The 21,535-nt window shown below is 35.8% G+C and overlaps 1 protein-coding gene across 1 annotated transcript in view; it reads right to left on the bottom strand.

Annotated features, from left to right (window-relative positions):
• Positions 1-21,535, bottom strand: part of IL1RAPL1 (interleukin 1 receptor accessory protein like 1) — a 306,788-nt gene that overhangs the window by 157,932 nt on the left and 127,321 nt on the right. The window lies entirely within an intron of this gene.

Here is a 21,535-nt window from a genome sequence, read left to right as displayed (position 1 = left end):
TTATTATTGGGTAGACCAAGACTTGGTTTTATACCTATTATTTCAAGAAGGCTTTGGTTTTTCTTTTCTTTCAGTAACGTTCATGCCTTCAGTAGCTGTAAATGTTTTTGTTTAGACACTAAATATAGCTCCAAAATTAAAGGCCCTTGTATTAAAATGTAATCTCTTTAAACTCCCACAAAAAAACCCCAAACAACCAAGCAACAACAACAACCAAAAAAAAAACCCAAAAAAAAAAACCAAAAACAAACAAACAGAAAAAAACACAAACAAAAAAAACAAACCCAAAAAAAAAAACTTACCAGCAAAAACCCCAAAACAAACCAATCAAAACCACCCCCTCCAAAAAAATGCACTGAAATTGAAATTTCTCTTTTTCTAAATATTATCCAGAATTTCATAGTTTGCTGTGATATTTAATTACTTTTCTATAAGGTATAATCATTAAAAGACAACATAAACTATTCTGACTAAACAATTTTGACTATTTGATGAAAATTTTATTTGAAAATATATTCCCAACACTGAAACTTTCTGGAGTACTAGAAAAAGGCTTAGTTTGCAAAGTCCAAGGAATAGATAGAAAGAAATAATGCCAAGATTCCTAATACAATGGCTTCCCTTTCCCCTTTTGGTCTACCTTGAAATAATATTAGTAGACTTAGGCAATAATGGAATAGAAAGAGTTTTGTGGTGGTCAAAAACCTTCTGAAGGTTGTTGAAGTGTGTTCAAACCATGCATGTACATAAAACATGCTGTTCTACTGAATTTAACATCTGTCTGCTTAATTCATAGAAGTGACATTGATTATTACCACTTTTGTTGTTGTTAGCAAGTTACTTTACTATGTCTGACAGATGAGTGCATGCCATATGAAAAAAAAGAATGATTTTTTTCCCTTTAATACTGATAGTAAATATTCATGGGAAATTTCCAACTTTTCTAGTTACCTGCAACATTTTGATATTCGGCTTTTCAACATCAATTCATACTTCAGTTTTCAACACAGATTATGGGCTGTCGCAGATTTAAAATACATTTGACATTTTGATATAGCTCTAGAATATTTGTTCCCTTCAGCTTGTCAAAATCAATGCTCCTTTTCTTACTGACACACACATACCCATATGTGTATGGGCTTAATCTACTAAACACACTCATCTCCTGTCAGTGGAATAGCAGGAGTAGTTTATTTGCATTCTCTTCACTATGTTTCCTCTGGTCGTTTAGTAAAATAACAACTTTAAACTTTTAAATAACTTCAAAAGGTACAACATTAATTTCAACTTTACAACAATTAAAGAATGGAACCATTACCAACTCGTGTTTCTGCTTTACAGAGATTATCCTTTGTATGATAAAAGCATAAACCCACTCAGCTGGTATTAGAGGTGTTAACCCATCAGACAAATCAAAATTCAGTGGAGTGGTAAAAGATGGGTACTTGGTCCACAAACCTTCCCTCAGCTCATTCTTCTTACAGCTCCTAGTCTCTATGGGAAATCATTCTGCACTACAGGCTTTGGAGAGAGCTGCAGTTGTGAAAGATTTTTGGCATCATCTCTTGCTTGTTACTTCTCTTGACACCAATGTTAATTCTTTTCTTTTGTCTCTCTCTCTCTCTTTTTTTTTTTTTTTTTTTTTTTTTTTTTTTTTTTTTTTCTTGAAGGCTAAAGTGGGTGGAAGAGAAAAGGATTCCAAATATATTTTCTTCTTAAACTGTAGAATTAGTCATTTCCATTTCTTAACTTTTCTGTAAAGGTTCATAATTCCTCAACACATTGCCATTTTTTAAACATTCTTTATGAATTTAAATTTAGTTTTGCAGTTCTGTCATTCTCAACTCAATTACTATTCATCAGATAATATCTTCTGAGTCACTGTTGTTCTAAATTTGTTTTGAAACTGTGAGCAAAGTTCCCTCATTGTTAGTAAAGATATAGTAACTTGTGGAGTTTATTTGAATGCAATGAACAAGTAGATTAGAAACCAGCATTTTTATCAGTTTAAGCAAAGATCAACATTACTTTTATGATCCTGTATCTTAGGCCTCTAAGAAGTTTTCTATTTTTAAATTAATAGGCCCAGGATTGGTGGAGACAAATCATACTTCAACAGAAGTATGAAGTTGTTATGAAATTCATGCCAGGTTTAATTAATGAGATTTAATACATAATTTAACAAACAAGATGCTACTGAAAATAATAAATTAGGCACATAACTGGTGCATCAGAATCACAGAAGCATGTAGGCTGGAAGGATCCTTTGGAAGCCGAATGATCCCACCTCCTTTTGGAAGCAGGTCCAATAGAGCAGGTTGTCAGGACCTCATCCAGTCACATTTTGAATGTCTTTTTGGATGCAGTTTCACCACTTCAGGTGTTCCAGCTGCCAACCACCCAGTGGCCCTGTGCTGGACTTGGTTCAGTACATCTGTCTTTTTGAACAGCAAGGAGCTGAAAACTTTTCATTGTCCCAGGTGTGGCCTCACAGACACTACAAGACTGGGAAGGATCACCCTCCTGCACATGCTGGCTAAATTCTTGCCAAGAGCTATGCAGTTGGACTTCACCTCCTCATGCTCGGCTTATTGTCCACCTGGGCTAACAGGACCATCCATGAAAAGTTTTTTCCTACTCAGTCAATCCCAGGTTCTCTTCTGCTGCACAGGATTATTTCACTTCTAGACCAAGACAAAACCTTTGCCTTTATTAGACTCCATGATTTTCTCCAACTTTTCAGGGCTTCCTGATGGAGCGTCTCTCTCTTTTGTCACCCATTTCTCTCATTTTGCTGGGAGTGCACTATTGTATGTCTGTCCCATAAGAAATCATATTTCCCAGGGCAAACTCGTTCACCTGTCCAGAAAAGTAAAAGTATCCTTGGGTACTCTGCATTCCAGAGCTTTAGACTGTTGGGAAATACTGTGAATATGAGTTATATAGGCAAGGAAAAGAATTTTAATAACTATATGTGCTTATAATGTTTAATTTTCCAAGGTGATCTGAAGGTTTTCCTCTGTCAATCAGGGCCTGTATTGTCTGGTATTTGATTCATTTCTTAGCCTAAAAATGTGTGCAAATACGTTCTGGAATATTAATCCTAGTGGACTTATGCGGAGGAGGGAATTTCTCTAGCTGCCTCTATGCCTCTCAAGTGTTCACTCTCCACAGATAGCAGCATCAGTGGACAACACAGAGCTACTGCAATGCTCATTTAGTTTAGAAACTCCGGAGTAGACCTATGTGTCCCCTACAATCTTTTTCATGTCCTTAAAATCATGGTGAATGACTTCTTAACTAGGCCATATGTGAGGCTATTCAAAATCAATATTTTCAGATGGATATATTGAGCCACAGTTATCTACTAAATAAAACAGCAGAAGCATAATTTAATCCTTTCTTCCTAAACTTTTACTAAATAGCAAGAACCTAACAAAATTTTACAATTCACGACTATGTCTGGTCTCTTAAATAAGTTAAATACCTTTTATATTTTTTTATATAAATAGATGCAGGAAGGCAATAATTTTCATGTCCTACAAAAATATCCACAATCTGAAAGTACTTCCTGTTCTGTGCTTTATGCAAAGAACAAAAATTCTTTTGAATATGTTTAAAAATATAAAGACAAGATCCTCTTCCCACCAGGTAGTCCTCGTCAACATAGCTGTCATACAGGAGGAACAGAGTGCTTGGATTCCTATTCTTGCATGAGGGAATTCTTAGGTCTCTTGGCAAGAACTGGAGTTCCTGGATATTATTATCTACTGATGCATGGATTCATTTCTCCCTTCCTCCCTCTTGATTTTTTTCTTTCTCTTTCTTTCTCACTTTTTTTTTCTTTTGTTTTTCACCACCCTTGCACCCCCCTAATTAAGAGTCAAGAACATTATCCCAGACACACTTAATCAAAATTGGTATATTCCTCTTTAAAAACAATAGGGATTGATAGGTCAGTTCCTTTTAAAAGAAAGCTATTTGATCATAAATCAAGTTTACAGCTCATCTTATGTTCGACTTCTGAACCATCACTGATGAATGGTTTGAAAACAAATACGTGTCAAACTTGAAGTAAACGAAAGTTAAAAAAATAAAAAGCTGAAGTAACCAATTCCGAAGATTTATTAAAAATTAATATACAACTTCAGAGATACCAGTCAGCTGCAGACATATTGATCCTGCTCAGAGAAAAAGTGACTAAATTCACATTCCATGTCTATCAGATTGGATGTACATTTAAAATATATTGAAGAATTTGTCTTGCGGTAATGAAAGTGAGAGCCACCACTATCAGTCACCCTGCTGGAAACTGGCCAGAAGATAATATTTTTACATCAGCCACTGACTTCCATACTCCTCTTCCTACGCTGCTTTAGCTTTAGCTTTAGATGAACGTGGTCACATGATTTGTACATGCACTTGCTCTGTGCAAAACACTGTTATTTGGGGATACCAGCCAACTGTTATATTTTAGCACATGTAACGAAGAAATCTTAATTCAACCTGTATATCAAAATAGCACTAATCAGGACATCAAAATGGAGCTGCCTTAAAATGCATGAGCTTTATGATAGAAAAATTATAATTCCAAAGATCTAGGTTTATGTCTGTTTTATGAAGTGCTCTTGGATTCTCCCTTGAAGATAACTACGAAAGGAATTAATTTCTTAGAGGAAGACAGGGTTTTGTGGAATTATCTGCAAATCAGAAAGCCAGTATTCCCAGCAAAAATTCACAGGAATAGTTGCCTTACTTGTCCAGTCTGAGTTACATATATTTTTTACAACATTTCTGGTTCAAATGTTTTATTGAACTAAAAATTACATTTTGAGGATGAAAATCCTTCTGATCTTTCTGAGATTTGAGATAACACAATGAGATTAAACCTCTTGTGTTTATGAACTTAGACCATTTTTAGAAAAAATTACTGACTTGTCCCTGGAAGATATTGTAACTATAGCACAGGATTAAACAGGGGGAAGAATTCATTGCTATGCAAAGGGAAAATATTCCTACACTTTGAAATCAAAGCACATCAGAGACATGGAGTTCTTTTTATGAAGCCAGCACTGTTTCTTTGAATTCAACCCACAGTTCAAAAAAACTCCATCTCTTGCTTTATGTTTAGAAACTTCAGAGAGGTCCTTGTTGCCATGTAGTTCCTTGCTAATTTTCTGAGCTTGTGTTTCTTTTTCTCCTATATTTGTTGTGCCAATTTTGTCATAGGCAGATAAATATGAAGACATGGTACTTCAGTCAGGGGAGGGATATCTGAGGAGAATATAGAGGAGGTTTGACTGACTACAAAGCTGAATAAATTGCCCACGGAATCCATGGATGCACCACCCTGGAAGTGTTCAAGGCCAGCCTGGATGGGGCCCTGAGTAACCTGGTCTAGTGGAAGATGGATGGATGTCCATGGCATCCATGGTTAGGGTTAAAACCAGATCATGTCTAAAGCCCCTTCCAACTCAAACCATTTTATAACTCTGTGGCAGTGCCTAGCAGTGCTGCCTGCCCCATCTGCTCTCAGAGCTGCCCTGGGCCTGGCTGTGAAGAGCATGGGGTGCACTCACCCTTCCAACTACCTCATCTGAACATTTATCCAATATTGTAAAGCGTGATTATCTTACGCCAACATCAGAGGAGAAGATTTGAACTTAAAACTATGAGTTTTAGAGTGAATTTTAAAATGAATTTTGGGTTTAGTTTGCTATTTTAAAGTGTCTACTTCATGAGAGACTCTGAAAATAAAGCACTGTCATTGCAAAGTCCTCAGTTATGAAAAGTTGACATCAATGGCCATATTCAGGAGTCATAAGTAATTATAATAATAGAAGGAAAAGCTATAGCATTCCAGTTGATAATTGCAGTGCCTTGAAAAACTCTGATGTATACTTTAATGTTTGGTTTCTTTGTTTTAATAGAAACGTTTAAAAGAAAATGCAGTAGCAGTACTCTACAGTAGACTGCAATTAAATTAATTATGTCCAGCCTGAAGCTGCAAACATTAATCTACACAGTAACTGTCCAGATGAATTTTCATACTGAGAACTCTGAGACTCCTCAGTGTTAAATGTGAACTGAGCAAAAAAAGTAAAGTAACACAAGGATGCTGGGTTTTTTTCCTTATTTCTCCTTACATACGTATAGTCCCATGTATTCAGATCTATCAGTAAGACATGAATGCCTTTTAAAGACTAAATATATGGCAAGGTCTTTCATAAGAAGGAGATTCTTATATCTGCTTGAGATTTCTAACAACCTTAAATCTCTGCTCTCAGTTACATTCAGATTAGTTTTCATTCACATGGGCATCATTTAAAGTCACATATGCCATGAATTGTACAGCAGCCCTGTGAGAATATTCTGCCTCACTGTGTGAATGCTGAATCAAGCAGTTCAAACTGGGGGCAGATACATATAAAGATTCTGAAGATATGTATGTGTGTAAAGCCATAGGCATAAGACAGTAAATGAGCAGTCTGATGTGACTTAGTTTCCACTATGACTGACTGAAGATCAGCTTTTATCTTCTGAAATGTTCCCATAAATCTTGCACTGCCAGACAAAAATGTCTCTCCTTTCATTTCATGTCTTTGTCATTGTCTTCTCCTTACCACACATTAAAACCCCCAAGAAATAACAAAACAATTCCCCACCCCTACTGCTTTGGGCATATAAATGAAAATGGTGTTTATTTCTCACACCTAATCATTTCTTCTGATGTTTTTTTTCCCCAACTGGCTATAATCTTTAATTTTTTCAATAAGAATTTTTTAAAAAACCTTTATAGTGCTTTGAACTGAATAACAGCCCTTCCTAAAAGGAAGTGCAGAAACAGCTAAATCTGTATTCAATAAAGAGGTTGCAAAAGTTTTCATGATGCATATTAAGAAGAGACATTGTAAAATGAAATCTAAAAGACAGAAAAAATATTTCCAAGAAGCTTTTTCAAGTGTTTTAAGCCTGTGAGTCCCCTGAGACTAACAACACTCTGAATACTGGAGAAGAGCAAATGCAGCCAGATGTTGGGGTTTTCATTATTTGCTCATCTCTAATTGAATCTGATGTGACACTTGTGCTATCCCTATGAATTCAGAGGAGATGTTAGTTTTTTTGAACACACAGTGACATTTCCCAGAGATCATCTCCATGGAAAAAATACAAATAATCAAAATGCTGCCATGGAAGATGTTAATGCAGTCTGGAGATACAAAAGAATGAGAGTATATGTAGTTAAACTACTGAGTGAAATATCAGCTTAACATCTTTGTAGGCTCTTGGTCTCTTTCTGTGTGCCATATTTAGGATTTACATATTGATCTTATAAAAAAAAAAGGAATAAAGCAAATATTCGAATTCTTTGATTTAAAAAAAATTAATTATAGTGACATAGTGACACGATTCTCTGTCTCACACAAAAAACCCCTGAACAAACAGAAAAGAGACCCATAATACAAAAAGCCAAATATTAAAGCATCTAAAATATCCAAAATATTTTTTCTCTTTTGCCTAAAGTTTCTCTATACTACACCACTGGTTTTTCTACAAAACTGCTTCCTGAAGCAACATAATGTCATGCTAAAATCTGGTGAATCTGGACAGACTATTAAACTTTTCCCTTCACTTGGGTCTTAGAGTTATCAGGTCATATGGGAAAAAAAAAAAAAGGAATGCTGTTGCTACAAAAAGTCAGATTATATATTATCAGTGCATTTACCAAAAATATAATCTCTTGTTAGTAAAATAGTTAATTGATGTATCAAGGAACATTTCCACCAGCAGATCTTCTGATGTTTCACCTTAATGAAGCAACTCAGCAGCATGTTAATCAGCAGCAATGCAGTTAGAACCTGCCAGGGAATCTACTCCTGTATATTCATGTTAGCTCATGACTTTGTTTAGAAGAGTCTTTATGGAAGTGGTGTGTTTATAACTCTTGTATAAGGCTTTTGAAACAAACAGAAACACACAATATTCTTAACAATGGGGCTACCTGAAAAGATGTCATATTCATGAAACAAAACAGAGTTCTATAAATAATAATGATTTAGGTAAACTTATAAGAAAAGTCAGACTAAGACATTATCATCAAGCAAGCATTCTGCAATACACTAGTAAAATTTCTCTGCATGTCGTCCTAGATTGACTTCTTATATCATTAGCCTGTTCTCCTTCCTTTTATCTCTAGTTTAAAACACAGAAGATATGGGAATGGAAGTATCATAAAGTTGTATCTTCTGTGACTAGAAAAAAATTACATTTTTTTAACAATAAATCTATCGTTCTTTCCAGATGACTGCAAGAATCTCTCATTTATACAGTCCCATTATTCAGTGATACCTACATTTTCTTGTTCAGGCCCATCTTCACGGCTGTCATTGAATTTAAGTATTTACTGCTATTTCTTGTCCTCAAAATTTTCATCATCATTAAAATTCCCCCTGAAATTTAGCAATAGTTTCTTCTTTTTTTCTATTATTTGTATACTCTGTCCCAGATTTAGATTTCAGACCTAAGGAAATGGAGTATGTTTCGGAATCATTTGAATCATAAGGAAACCTGGAAAAGCCCTTTAAGATCCCCAAGTCCAACTGTTAACCCAGCACTGTCCAATACAATAAACCATGGATAAATCCAAAAAACCACTTGGGCACACATCCCTGAGTGTCATACCTACAGTCTTATAAGTACCTCCTGTTCCAATGTTTGGTCTCTGGACTCCCTCCAGCCCCTCAATGCCTTTCTTGGAGTGAGAGCCCAAAACTGGACACAGGATTTGAGTGTGGCCTCACCAGTGCCCAGCACAGGGGGACAATCCCTGCCCAGGTTCTGCTGCCACACCATTGCTGATCCAGGCCAGGTGCCACTGGCCTTCCTGGCCCCTGGGCACACCTGGCTCATGTTCAGCTGCTCTTGACCAGCATCTCCAGATGTTTTTCTGCCAGGAAGATTTTTTAGTCACAATTTAAAGTACCGTATTGAAGGCAGCATCATCCAATGATTTTAGGAATTGAATGGTAATAGTGGGAAACTTGTTCCTACCTTGTTTTTATTATTCTTTCCTTTTTTTGGAGTTAGGGCAGATAGTTCTTGGATATACACCAGCTCATGACCTTTAAAGACAAATTCTAGATACTCTATTTTTTGAAATAATTAAATCTGGTACAAATCTGCTGATAATGCTGACATTTCAAAGTAAGATTTCTCAGCCTCTGAGGAGGCCTTGTAAAGAGAAGAGGACCCTATTCACCCTTACCACTTCAAGTCTTCCAGTGAGCTGACATTTAAAGGCCTTGCAATTAAAGATTTTACATATTTCATAGAGTTTTCTCTTTCAGGATTTGTATTCAACCTTTTAATCCTGTTTCTCTATTTAAAAATCATCTGATTTAAAAGGTGACCTGCTCTCATTCTCTCTGTTCAGTTGCTGTCTTAGACTTGTAAGATTAGAACAATTATTTTGTTCTCCAAGTAATTTCAGTGATTTAGTCTTCTGAATCTGTCTTTGTTCAGCTAGGAATTGGGATGTAGTGTCATTTCTTGTGACCTAAAAACTGAAAAAAATCCATTTTCAAGAACAATGAGAAGGTTTTTATTTTGTTTCTGTACTTCTCATTTTTTTCTGTCCTCTCAGGCAGATTTTTTTTTTTTATCTACTCCATTGAGACAAGAGTTTTGCATTTAAGTTGAGAGAATTTGGACTGTAAGAAAGCAAATATCACTCCTAATCTTCAAGAAAGGCTAGAAGGAGGATCTTGGCAACATAGGATGGCCAGCCTTTCCTTGATCCCTAAGAAGATGATGAAACAAACAGTCCTGAAAACCAGTACCAAGAACAAGAATAGTCAGCATGGATTTACAAAGGTAAAATTGTGCTTAACCCACCTGCTAGCCTTCAGGGATGAGATGATAGGCTCAGGGGACCTGCAGACAGCAGCTGATGCTGTTTGTCTGGACTTAGGAAAGGCTTTTGTCTCACTGACAAACTCGATGGGTTTTGTATGTGTATAGGGAGATGGGTTCAAAACTGAGTGAACTCTGCTGGACTAAGAGGGCTGCAACCAGCAGCACAGAGCTTTTGGGGCAGCCTGTACCACATGGATCAGTGCTGGATCAGCATTTCTTTAATGATCTGGATGATGGAAACAGAACTGGGAAGAATGGTTGATGACCAACAGGGCTGCTGCCACTCAGAGGAACCTTGACAGGCTGGAGAAATGGTCTGACTCTGGCAGGAACTTCATGAAGATCAACCAGGTGAATTGCCAGGGGAGCAATAATCCCAAACTCCAGTACAGGCCTGGACCCGAGCAGCTGAAAATCAGATTGGCATGGAAGATCCTTGGGTTCATAGAACACAGGTTAGCCATGAGCCAGCACTGTGCTCTCACAGCAGTAAGAGCAGCAGCACCCTGGGCTGAACCAAGCAGAGCATGGCCAGGGTAGAGGTGATCCTTTGCCTGTTCTCAACTGTGATGAGATACCTCTGGAGTGCTGTGCCCAGCTCTGGACCCTCCAACACAAGACAGATATCAGCACACAGGAATAAGGACAGTGATGACCAAGGGATTGGAGTGTCTCAGACAAGTAGAGATCAAGAGGGCTGAGACTGCTCAGCCTGGAGAAGAGATCTCTCAGAGGGATCTTGCCCATGTCTAAGAAACTATGATGGGTGAAGTCAAGATAAGAGAACCATACTCTTCTCAGGGTAAGGGACAGGATAAGAGGCAATGGTGCAGGAAAATAAAGCATAGGAAATTCCACTTAAACATAAGAAAAATATTATTCATTACACAGGTGGTCATCCACAATAACAGGTTGCCCAGAGATACTTTACTGTCTCCATCACAGGAGATTTAAAACCCAACTGGACATAACCCTCAGCAGCCTGCCCTCTCTCATCCTATTCTGAGCAGATGATTGGATCAAAATATATCTAACATGTCTCCATTCATTATATATATTTTTATCCAACATTTGTACCATAAAATCAGGTTTAGAAAGCCTGGAGAATTCCGCAGGGATCCTGAGTACTCAGTGTCCATGCAGCAGGTGGGATGGGGGACAGGCCATGCAAATTGCACTGTAGAGCTCCAAAGGTTATCATACAGATGTCGTGCCTGGTTCTATACTGTGTGTACAGATCCTTCCATTATAACAGCAAACACCCTGGCACAGAGGATTTGAGGTCTGCATTATCTCTATACAAATTTTGTCTGAAGTCTCAGCTGTGCAGTTTTTGTTTCCATACCTTTTCTGGTTCATAACATGGTAGGAAATCAAGGTCTACCATAGCACATGAAAATCGAAAATAAGTTACGCAGTCCATGAAAGGAGAGGGAGAAGAGCATGCCTGAGAACAATGATATCTGACACATATTGTCCATTTAATGTGCCAAGCTTTAAATAAAGCTCTCTCTACAAACCCAATATGGCAGATGTTATATTAGCACATATCATACGGTTACTTGGCAACAAACAGATGAGATATCATAAACATTTGGTCTGCAGAAATGTTGCCAGAGCTGGTGATTGCACAACCATATTTAATGCTTGGTGCTTAAAAATATCCATCCTAGTTGTGTATATACTGACTGTCTGTAAAGAAAACTCCAAACTTTTTTCAGCTAAGGGCCTAGTTAAACATGTCAAAATTTTCTAATCTACTTCAGATTTTGTTCACAAGGCACTATTCAGTGCCATACAGAGGATCCCCATTAGAAAGGACATGTAAGGACACTGTCTGGGCTAAAACACTATTTCAGTTCAGTTAGAGAGCAAGGGAAGGAACTGCTAACAAATCCATGCTGCTTCTAGTGTTTGTGCTCCATGCCACTGCACAGAACTTACTACAAGGATTCAGGAGCCTTCATCCAGTTTCCAAAAACAGTGCAGATACTTAGGAGCCCAACTGTCATGTCAATTCTCAGAAACATGTTAAAAATCCCCTTTGTTTAATTCCTATGCTTTCGTAAATCCTACTTGGTGCCACAATCTTTGTGTAAATCCAGGAGCAGAAATCTAAATCCCCATAAAACAAGTTACTTGCCTGTAAAGTTTTTTTTTTTTTTTTTTTGGAAAATGCAATTTTCTAGCAAGTTAAACTCTTTCCCAGTGGATAAGAAATCTGGAATGCAGAGTCTGTGTAGAAAATAGCACCACAACCCATTTTGCATACAAATACTCTTGGCTTCTGTTTAAATACCTGACTTTTTTCTGAATGTTCAAAGTACATTACATGCCATGGTAGTGAAATGAGAAAATTAGCTGTCACCTCAAATACAAGATAACAAAAACCCCCAAACCTGTATGGAGCCTTAAAATGTAGATCTGTAACACTCCCACAAGCAGTGAAGTTGTTTTTACAAGGAACTAGAGAAAGAAAAGATCAACTCAGAAGTGTATCAATTTTTGCAGATGACAAAAATTAGAGAGAATAGAAAAATCTAGTTTTCATGAGAAAATACTCATTCTTATATTGATTGAGGAATTGTTCCTCAGAAATATTTCATTCTTGTGTTCCATTTTGATAGCAAAGAATACATTTCTTTCCACAAACAGCTATGTACAGTGGTTACTATGTTACATGGCTCTGGGTCTTTTAAGGAGAGAAAAGGGCGAGAAAAAGGCAAGTAAAAGTTATTACCCAGTAGTAATAGCCATATCTTTCTATGTAATGCATGGGCTGGGAATAGTCTGTCCAAAGTCTGTCTCTTCATTTAATACTTCTAAATTCTCAGCAATAAAAACAGTTGTATTAATATTTAGGAAATACACAAGGCCTCCACAGAAGGACAAAAAGCTACTGAATCAGAGGAAGAAAAAAAGATTTCCTGAGTCAAATGAACAACAGATGATACCTTCTGCTCCTACATTGGATTCATAGAATCATGCTAAGTTAGAAGGAATCTCTAAGATCATCTAATCCAACCACCCCTTCGACACAAGCTGGGACACCTTCCACTAGACCAAGTTGCTCACAGCTGCATCCAACTTGACTTAGAGCACTTCTAGGAAGAGGGAATCCACAACTTCTCTGGACAACCTGCTCCAGTGTCTTACCACCCTTACAGCAAACATAACGAGGTCTAAATTTTAATCACTAAAACACACAAATGGATTTTTATGATTTGATGGCTCTTCAAAATCTCTGGGTATCACATTGTACCCCAGATATATGGCATTTAGGAAAACTAGGCAGACTTGTGTTATGGATAAAGAGTCAAAAGACTTGTGAAAACCATGATGAAAGTTCTTTCTGACTGAATTACTTCTCTGGTCTATATAGTTAAAATATTTGTTTTCTTCCATGTAGCTTCTTCCAGAGAGGATCCAGAAAGCCTCAATCAGAGGTTTAATTCACCTGTAACATTTGCTAGTGGCACACATGGAATACGTTTCTGGTATTTTATCATACACAATACAGGTAAGATGTCATAGGTTTAACTATTGCAAGTGGGTTTCACTGGGACTTCAAAAGCTACCTCAGGCTTTTTTTCATGCCTGATTCATAATATGTAATCCTGTGAAGAAACACCAAAAGCAGCAGATCAGTGCAGAAAAATAAGTAATGACACTATTTTTCAAAAAACCTAGAAAAGGTAACTACTATTCCTTTCCTTTTTTTTAAAGCAGTTTGAGAAATGCCATGTGTATGATGTTCTTCTCTACTTTCTTCCCTTCTGTTCAGTTTTCCTTTTTGTCTAATACATTCAGGTAAATCTCACAGCAGTTGTTCAGAGCTGATTACTGGGGAACATGCAGCAAAAGATGATGTAGCAGGGAATGGTGCCTCAGCTAGGATGGTGCCCAGCCTAGTAGGCTCTTGGGGACTAACTTAAATTAGTCACTGAGTGAACTGATCACAGATTGCTAATGTAGAGCCCACCACAATGGAGGTTTAAAAGAGTGAAAAAGCATTCCAAAAAAAGGGAACTCGAGGGTACTTTCTGTGTTAGGACTATGCAACATGTCTTCAGAGCTAAAAATTAAGAGAAAGTAAAGCAAATAACTCCCAAATTCATTTTGAATAAGGAAGAGTGGAGAAAAACATGACAACGTCACACATTTCTAGTGAAATTTTCTGCTTGACGTGTAAGTGCAACTTGAAGCACTTGGAGCTTTCCTCCTTATTATTCCATTGTTACTTATTCTGACAGAAGTGAATTTATCAAGTGTTGGTGGGGTCCCAAACCAATTCCATATGTTTATCTTTATCTTTCATGCATATTTAAAAAAAAATTATCAATATGCTACAGGTTAAGTATTCTTCAGTCAGACTTGTGATAAGTTCAAAATTAATGTATTTTACTTATGACAGCAGCCAAAATATAAATAATTAAAAAATTAAAAATTATGCAAAACCAGATACATTTTTCTGGGATTTCTTTCTGAGAGTAAAATGGACTTTAAAGTACCAGGTAGATTCAGAATAGCAGAAATCAACAAGCAAGAAATTGAAAGAATTTTTGGTGTGGAAGAACTCTGGAGCCATGCCACAGTCATTTTCCAGGGAAAAGCCTCATACTAGGAAGCAAATATGGAAGGCAAAAGATTTCTCAGGGAATATATATTCCCTGATATATTCACACCTCTTTTGCTCCTACTTTCTTATTTTTAAAGGGAAAGAAAGGCAGGAGAGAAGATTTACCCTTGGTACACACTTCAAATTAAACTAGACCATATATTCACCAGAGAACAAAAAAAAAAAACCAAAAAAAACCCACAATACAAGGAAAATAAAAAAAACCTAAACAGTATATAAAAAATCATGATAGAAAATTGTCAAGTGTAATGTTGGATAGATTTAAAAAAAATATATTTCATAAACAACTATTGTAAAGAAACTAAGAGCAAGCTGCATGCAATAAATATTTTTGAAAAGAGTTGCTGAAAAATTGCAATTTTTTCAATAACAGGTGCCCTATTCAAATATTAATCAGAATAACTCATCAGCATGTAGATATTTCAAAGAGAGTTTCTAAGTGTGCACTTACTCTGTGAAATATCAGAATCAAAGTTAGGTGAAGCTGCAAAGAACTGCAGCCTGGAGGTCATCTAGTCCAAAACCCCTGCTCAAAACAGGGCAAAACTACCAACTCCTGTTCTAGGAACCTTCAAAAACTATTTTTTGTTATATTAATAAATGTTAATCTTCCTTTTCATCAGGCTTATTTTCTTTGATAAAGATGTTTTGGATGAAGAACAGAGGCTCTTCAGTTCCCATCCACTCCTGCTTTGCCCATGAGAGAAGAGCCTCATGCTGGAGTTGTGACACAGGAACTCACGAGAGTATTAAACTCTTCCAAACTTCTCTGAAACAGGCTTTTCAATGCTAAACTTTCTGCAAAGAAAATAAGGGCCAATTTCTCTGACAAGTGTTGTAATTTTAAAATAAAACAGACTTACTAAAAGCTGTCTGCAAGTGATAGCCAAGTTATTAATAGGTGAACATTGGCAGCAGATTTAGGAACATTTAAAATATGTTTTTAATCTCAAGAATTATTTCATACAAAAAGATTTTATTAATCAGCCCGAGAAAATGTTACTTTGAAGTTAAGAACAATCAGATATTCTGATCTCACTTATATGCATGCTAGCATTTTTTTGCATGCTAGCATTTTTATTATTGTAAATGCACCTAAAGATGCACTTATGAACATTATTTTGCCTCATTAATAACCATTGTACTCTTATACTCATCTGTATAAACAGTTGTCTGTATATTCTGCAGATATGTTTTAGCTTCTCCATTTGCCATCCTTCCCAGATATTTAAGCAGGTTTAATGTGCATTTTTTGTTGTATTTTGGAGATGTACAAATGGAAAAAGACAAGAGCTGAATATGGAAAAGACAGATGGATGGCTATATACTTATTTCAAAATAAGCAATAAATTGTTGATGGTCAGATGGGATTAACAATGACAAAATCACATTTCTGTTAACTCTGGGATGGCTAAAAATTGGAACAATAAGTGGACAAATAAACTCTAAAAACATAGGACATTCATGGAAATATATTAGACTGCCTTTTATCTTCTGTCATAAGAAGAAAAAGTTGCTGGTTTTGAGAAGTGAAAATTACAATGTCCAAAACCAATATTGTCTTTCCTCTGTTGACAATTATTTGGTTATGAAGTATTAAACTAATTATGTCAATAAAGTAATGTCTCAAATATATTAATTTTTCTTAAAGATTGTTCTGCTGCTCAGCACTTTTGTCTGTATTTTACATTCAATCACTGAACTTCTCAGCAGAAATGATTTCCATCCCACAGATTTTTAAATTGTATCCATATTCAGGACCCACAGCTCTTTAGAGATGTAGATGACTTGCACTAAAATCATGAGCAGTGCCTACAACTTCTCCACAGGTTCAGAGAGAGCAAGCTCTGCCTCTGGGCCAGTTGGCCCAGTCTGAGACCAGTCTCACAGTGTGTCGGCTGGTGCAAAACCAGCAGTCTATCCTGTTTGATCTGTAGTTAACAGGTCCACTGAGCAAACTAATTCATCATCACAGAGCTCCTCTAATGTTGATTGTTTCATTAGGAACAGAAGGAATTTTTTTTTAATTTAAATTTTATTTGGTAGGCACCACTGGCTTAGATATTTTGAAAAAAAAAAAAAAAAAAGTTCTTACATAATAAATGAAAAATAAATACTTATTCTATATTAGAGTGAAGGAAAAAGATCAAGAGATCTCTGTTTCCCCAAACCGTGAACAATACAGAATATAAAACTTCAAGAAAAAAGGAAAAGCTTACAGTGTGGACTTACAGTGAGAGTATGGGAAACCCTTTCTAGGTCTTATCCATGAATTTCTGTATCTTTTCAGTCAAGTAATTAACATGATTAAGTAAAGTTTTCCCATCTGATTTAATTAGCTGTAATCATAACAAACTATTGTAAGTTAGGCATTCAAGATATATGACACATCTTTTTAAATATGTGTATAAGGATTGTGAAAATGAGTGTAATAATAGCATTCACTAGCCTAAGGCAATTACAATTTCAAGAAGTGCTTGTTTGGTAAAAGGTCACAATCTGATGTCTTGCATTCACCTAAAACAGTCTTGTCACTCCATAAATTCTAACAGTGAAAGCATATTTTTTACCAACCATTATTTATTAATTTAACTTCAGAACTAATTCTTTTTCTTCTGAATATTTTAATAACGAAAATTTAAAATACATTATCTTGACAGAAATGATGGATTAAACCTTTAAACTGCTTTTTTTATTTTTTTTTTATTTTAGCAGTTTATACATTTACTTATAGGCATAATGCTGAATAAAGTATGCCAGTTTTATGAAACACCAACGCTCTGACCACGATAATTCCTTAATGCTGTGTGAATCACTGAGAACTTTCTTTAATGACCCTTTCCAAATTACATTAATCCTCAAGTTTCTTCCCACTGTCTCCTGATTAATTCACTTGCATTTTGCTGGAGGCAAATTGCATAAAGACTTTGCCTTCAGCTGGATGGCTGGGGAGGATGTTTTTGGTAAAGTTCAGATCACATCAATTGAGGATGAGTGTCCTTCCTCTGTCAGGCCACTCTGAGTTAGTGACCTGGCTCCTGAAGCCACCACCCTTTTCCAAAAACTTTTTCAGAAACTCTTTTCCAGAAACCATTCCAGGGCACTCTTGCCTGAACTGTAACACACCAGAACTGCAGAGAATGCAGTGTAATTAGTCACTTTAAATTTTGCTGCTAGCAACTTGCCTAGCAGTATTTGGGGAGGGGAAGGGAGCGAGTATGGAAATGAAGAGAAATCTCAGAGTAGATTTTTAGGAAAATGAATACTTTTTTAACAGCCTGTGTTTCAAAAAGGAAATGGAATGACAATGGAGATTAAGCTGGCTCTTGTTTGAAAAGCATGTAGGAAATGAAAAACATGTAGGAAAATATATGCAAAATGTTTTTTGGTTCACACAATGAAGTAACCACAAAAACCCCTACCATACCTATTAAATATGCAAAATCTACTTGGGGGGAGAGAGAAGAAACTATTGTGGAATTGATAATGCTATTATTAATTGATAATAGCATTATCATAATATTGATAATCTCTACTAAATAATGGCTATTTCTAATAGATTTTTCCAACTCTGTAGTAAAAATCTAATTTTTTAAGGAAATGGTTATATTTATTTGTTTTCTTTCGGTTTATAAATAAACTCAGAATAATACTCATAATTTAAAGATGTAATTATAAGCTGCTAACAAAAAATGCTATGATGTAGGTGTGTATTGAAAAAGTATGGTTTCCTTCTTGTTGACTGCATGTTGAGGTGAAATATAATAAAAGAGTGCTGTCTTTAAACTAGGTATTCTGTACCAAACCACAGTATGGATATTTGGAATGAAAAACTGTCCTAACAAATAAGTAGAAGAGAAGAAAGAGAATTTACAAATCAAATCAGAAAATGCTCAATTTACTGAATTGTAATTCTATTACCTTGAATAACCTTTCTCAGACAGTGACCTGTGTCATTGTTTCATCTGTTTCACCTCCTACTTCATCTTTCTTTTCAGACATGTAAAGAATACATTAAACACCACTATGAATTCCTATATCCTTTGTTTTTATGAAAACTCACATGCTCCATTCTCCTTCAGGAAAACAATTAATTACTATCTGAAACACCTCTCCAGCTCAAAACCTAAAAATACTCAGTATTTAATATGTAAAATTCTTTATCTTGTTAACTAGAAAACCAGAAAAGTTTTATATAAAAAAGTATAAAAAGTTTTATATATTAAACCCCACACATTTTAAGGTTTCCCAGCTATTGGTAATATATGTCCCCTAGAAATTTTCACACAAAGGAATAAGGTTTTTCTGCAGCAAAATTAAACTTGGGGTTTTGTTAGCACTCACATTTTATGAAACAGGACCAAGTTGCCATTAAGCTAATATAAGTATCTAGTTTTCTTTATGATTGAACTGCTTATTGATTCACAGGAAGACACATTGCAACTAATAATTGATTTCTAACTCCCTCTATACTTTCCTCCAAATAAAATTATTATCAGGAAAATTATTCAATCTTCTTATAAAAGTTGTCAATGACTTTTAAATGCATTATTACCTCCACAAAAATTAAAAAACCACCTTTTTCCACAACATACATTCTTCTGCATAAGAATCTATAATCTCTATTTCATCTAAAAAAATACACTGAGTTCATGCATGAATTATATTTGAAATTATTTATCTTGTTTAGACACCTGGGACAAAGAGTGATTGGTGTCAATGCACTTTGCATTCATAAATATGTGTATCAAATAATATAAGGCTGTGTAAGCAAAAGCAAGTCCATGAGAAACACAGGAACTTCAGAATAAAACTACATCAACTAAATAATTTATTCCAATTCTTCACGTGGTATCCAAAGATCTAGTCTCATCTGGAATTGCTGCAAGAGGAAGTAGTCAAAACGTTATTTATTTGAAATAAGACCAGGTAGAGTCTGTCTATATTTGCAACCTTTCCTCAGTCATATATACTTTATTGATCCAAACATTCACAAGAATGTACCTTAAGCTTGCATGTTGGCTTACTATTTCAAGTTAAGCAGTAATTGAAAGTGTGATTTCTCTAACTTCATAAGGCAATTAATCTAAGCAAAAAGAAATCATCGTCAAACAAATTTTTGGTACAACGAATATTTTCATGTTAACATCTCCTTCTAAGTGGACAGGTTACAATCTTGAATATGAGGTTTTCTTTCATCTGTTGCTCAGAGAAGAGAGACAAAACTGCCACTTATGACTTTTGTCTTTTCTTCTTGAGGGAGAAAAAAGGCAAACCCCTCCTGTCTAATAATGTTGTCTCTTTCACTGAAATGTGAAAGCTTATCAGAGGGCTTCTTGTTGGTATTAAAACTCTGAACTTAATTTCATTGGCATTATGGATAGAAATGTCAAATGCAAATGTAAAAGTAAGTCAGAGCAAGTAAAGAACAGAACAACAAACAAAGGAGATCAAAATCCTAATGCGCTTCCTGTTCTACATAATACCTAATTCCATATTAATGTTGATATTCAGAGCAATGGCAATGATGGGAAATGCCATCAGCACATCCACAAAAAATTCGTAGGGCACACAGCCATAGACACTTTCATCTGCTTAGTAATTAATAACCAAGCGGTTACCTAAGGGAAAGGACCTGGGAATCATTAACATCAGCATCTATCCATGCCTGGTGTGCAGCCAGTGTTTTGGGAACAGGTGTTTTCTGGGGTTTTTGTTTTATCTTATAGATAATTAAAAACTATAAAGATATATTTTAAAACTAAAATATATTAGATAGACTTCAAGAGATCTGTTCCTTGAATGTCTCTCTTTCTTTAGAGAGACCCTAACTGAGGTCAGAGCATGAATGACACTTCAGAACAAACCAAACTAAACCAATACTTTCAGTAGCAGTTCTGGTAGCACACTCTCCCTGAAGTGGTGGGGAAGCACAGACCAGAAATCAGCATAAAGAGCTGTGTAGGCACAAACCAAACAGCTTTTTAATCTGACATTTTAAGGAAGGGCTATCACAAATAGGTCACTGGTTGGTTCTGAAAGATGGTCAAATATGAATTCTAATTCTTACATGGTTTTCTACCATCAGCCACAGATACTGAAATGCAGTCACTACAGACAGGAACTCTCTGTCAGAAGGCTTAGCAGGAATTCATTAAGATTTTTCCACTTCACAGTATATATGATCATGCATATATGCAGACATATGTGTATGTATGTATGTTCAAAAACACATTTGCAAAGGGAGTTTGCTGCAACTCAACTAACCCATTTTCTGAAGTATTAAGGACCAGAGAGATTTTGTGGCGCTGCAACCACTCTGGATTAAATACCAAACAAGGGTTATGCTAACCTCCTGACCTTGTAAAAGACACAAAACAAATTTTTAAAATATAATTTTTCTTTCCAAAGAAGATTACAAAATTAAAGTTGGGATTCTAGGCTGCTTCAACATGTTTCTTTACAAATTTTCCTCTGTGAGTCACCAGCCCATGAAATAAATATGTTCCTAAAGAGTAAAAGTTCTTTTAGAGGAAAAGACAGAACTTTCTCTCTCTTGTAATTCTGAAATAATATATGAAATGAATCAGAAGTAAACAGAGCAACAAATGGAGTCACGCCTCTTCCAGCCTGAAATCATAAATGCCAAAAGAATTATGTTCATCATTCTGATTCATCACAATGAACTTCCCAAGGAATCTGAAAAAGGTCATTCTAATATTAAACAACCCACGATTTCACACAGCTAAAAACTCACTGTAGCTCTGTGCTGTAATCCTAAAATGGCATCTCAGTTGCCAAGGGCCCCTGATGTGTCCAGTTGCAGCTTAACTAATGGTAAACTGATGACACAATTTTCTTCTCTACTGACTGAACTAGAGATGACTATTATGGGAATGTCAGTGGTTAAAAAACCTTACAGGAATACCTTAGACATTTAAATGTGGGGAGTTATTTGCAATTGAGAGCGAGTAACTCTTA

The sequence above is a fragment of the Sylvia atricapilla genome, chromosome 2 (assembly GCF_009819655.1).
Source record: "Sylvia atricapilla isolate bSylAtr1 chromosome 2, bSylAtr1.pri, whole genome shotgun sequence".
NCBI classification, from domain to species: Eukaryota; Metazoa; Chordata; class Aves; order Passeriformes; family Sylviidae; genus Sylvia; species Sylvia atricapilla.
The sequence above is the reverse complement of the archived record's forward strand: the minus strand, read 5'-3'. Positions and strand labels throughout refer to the sequence as shown.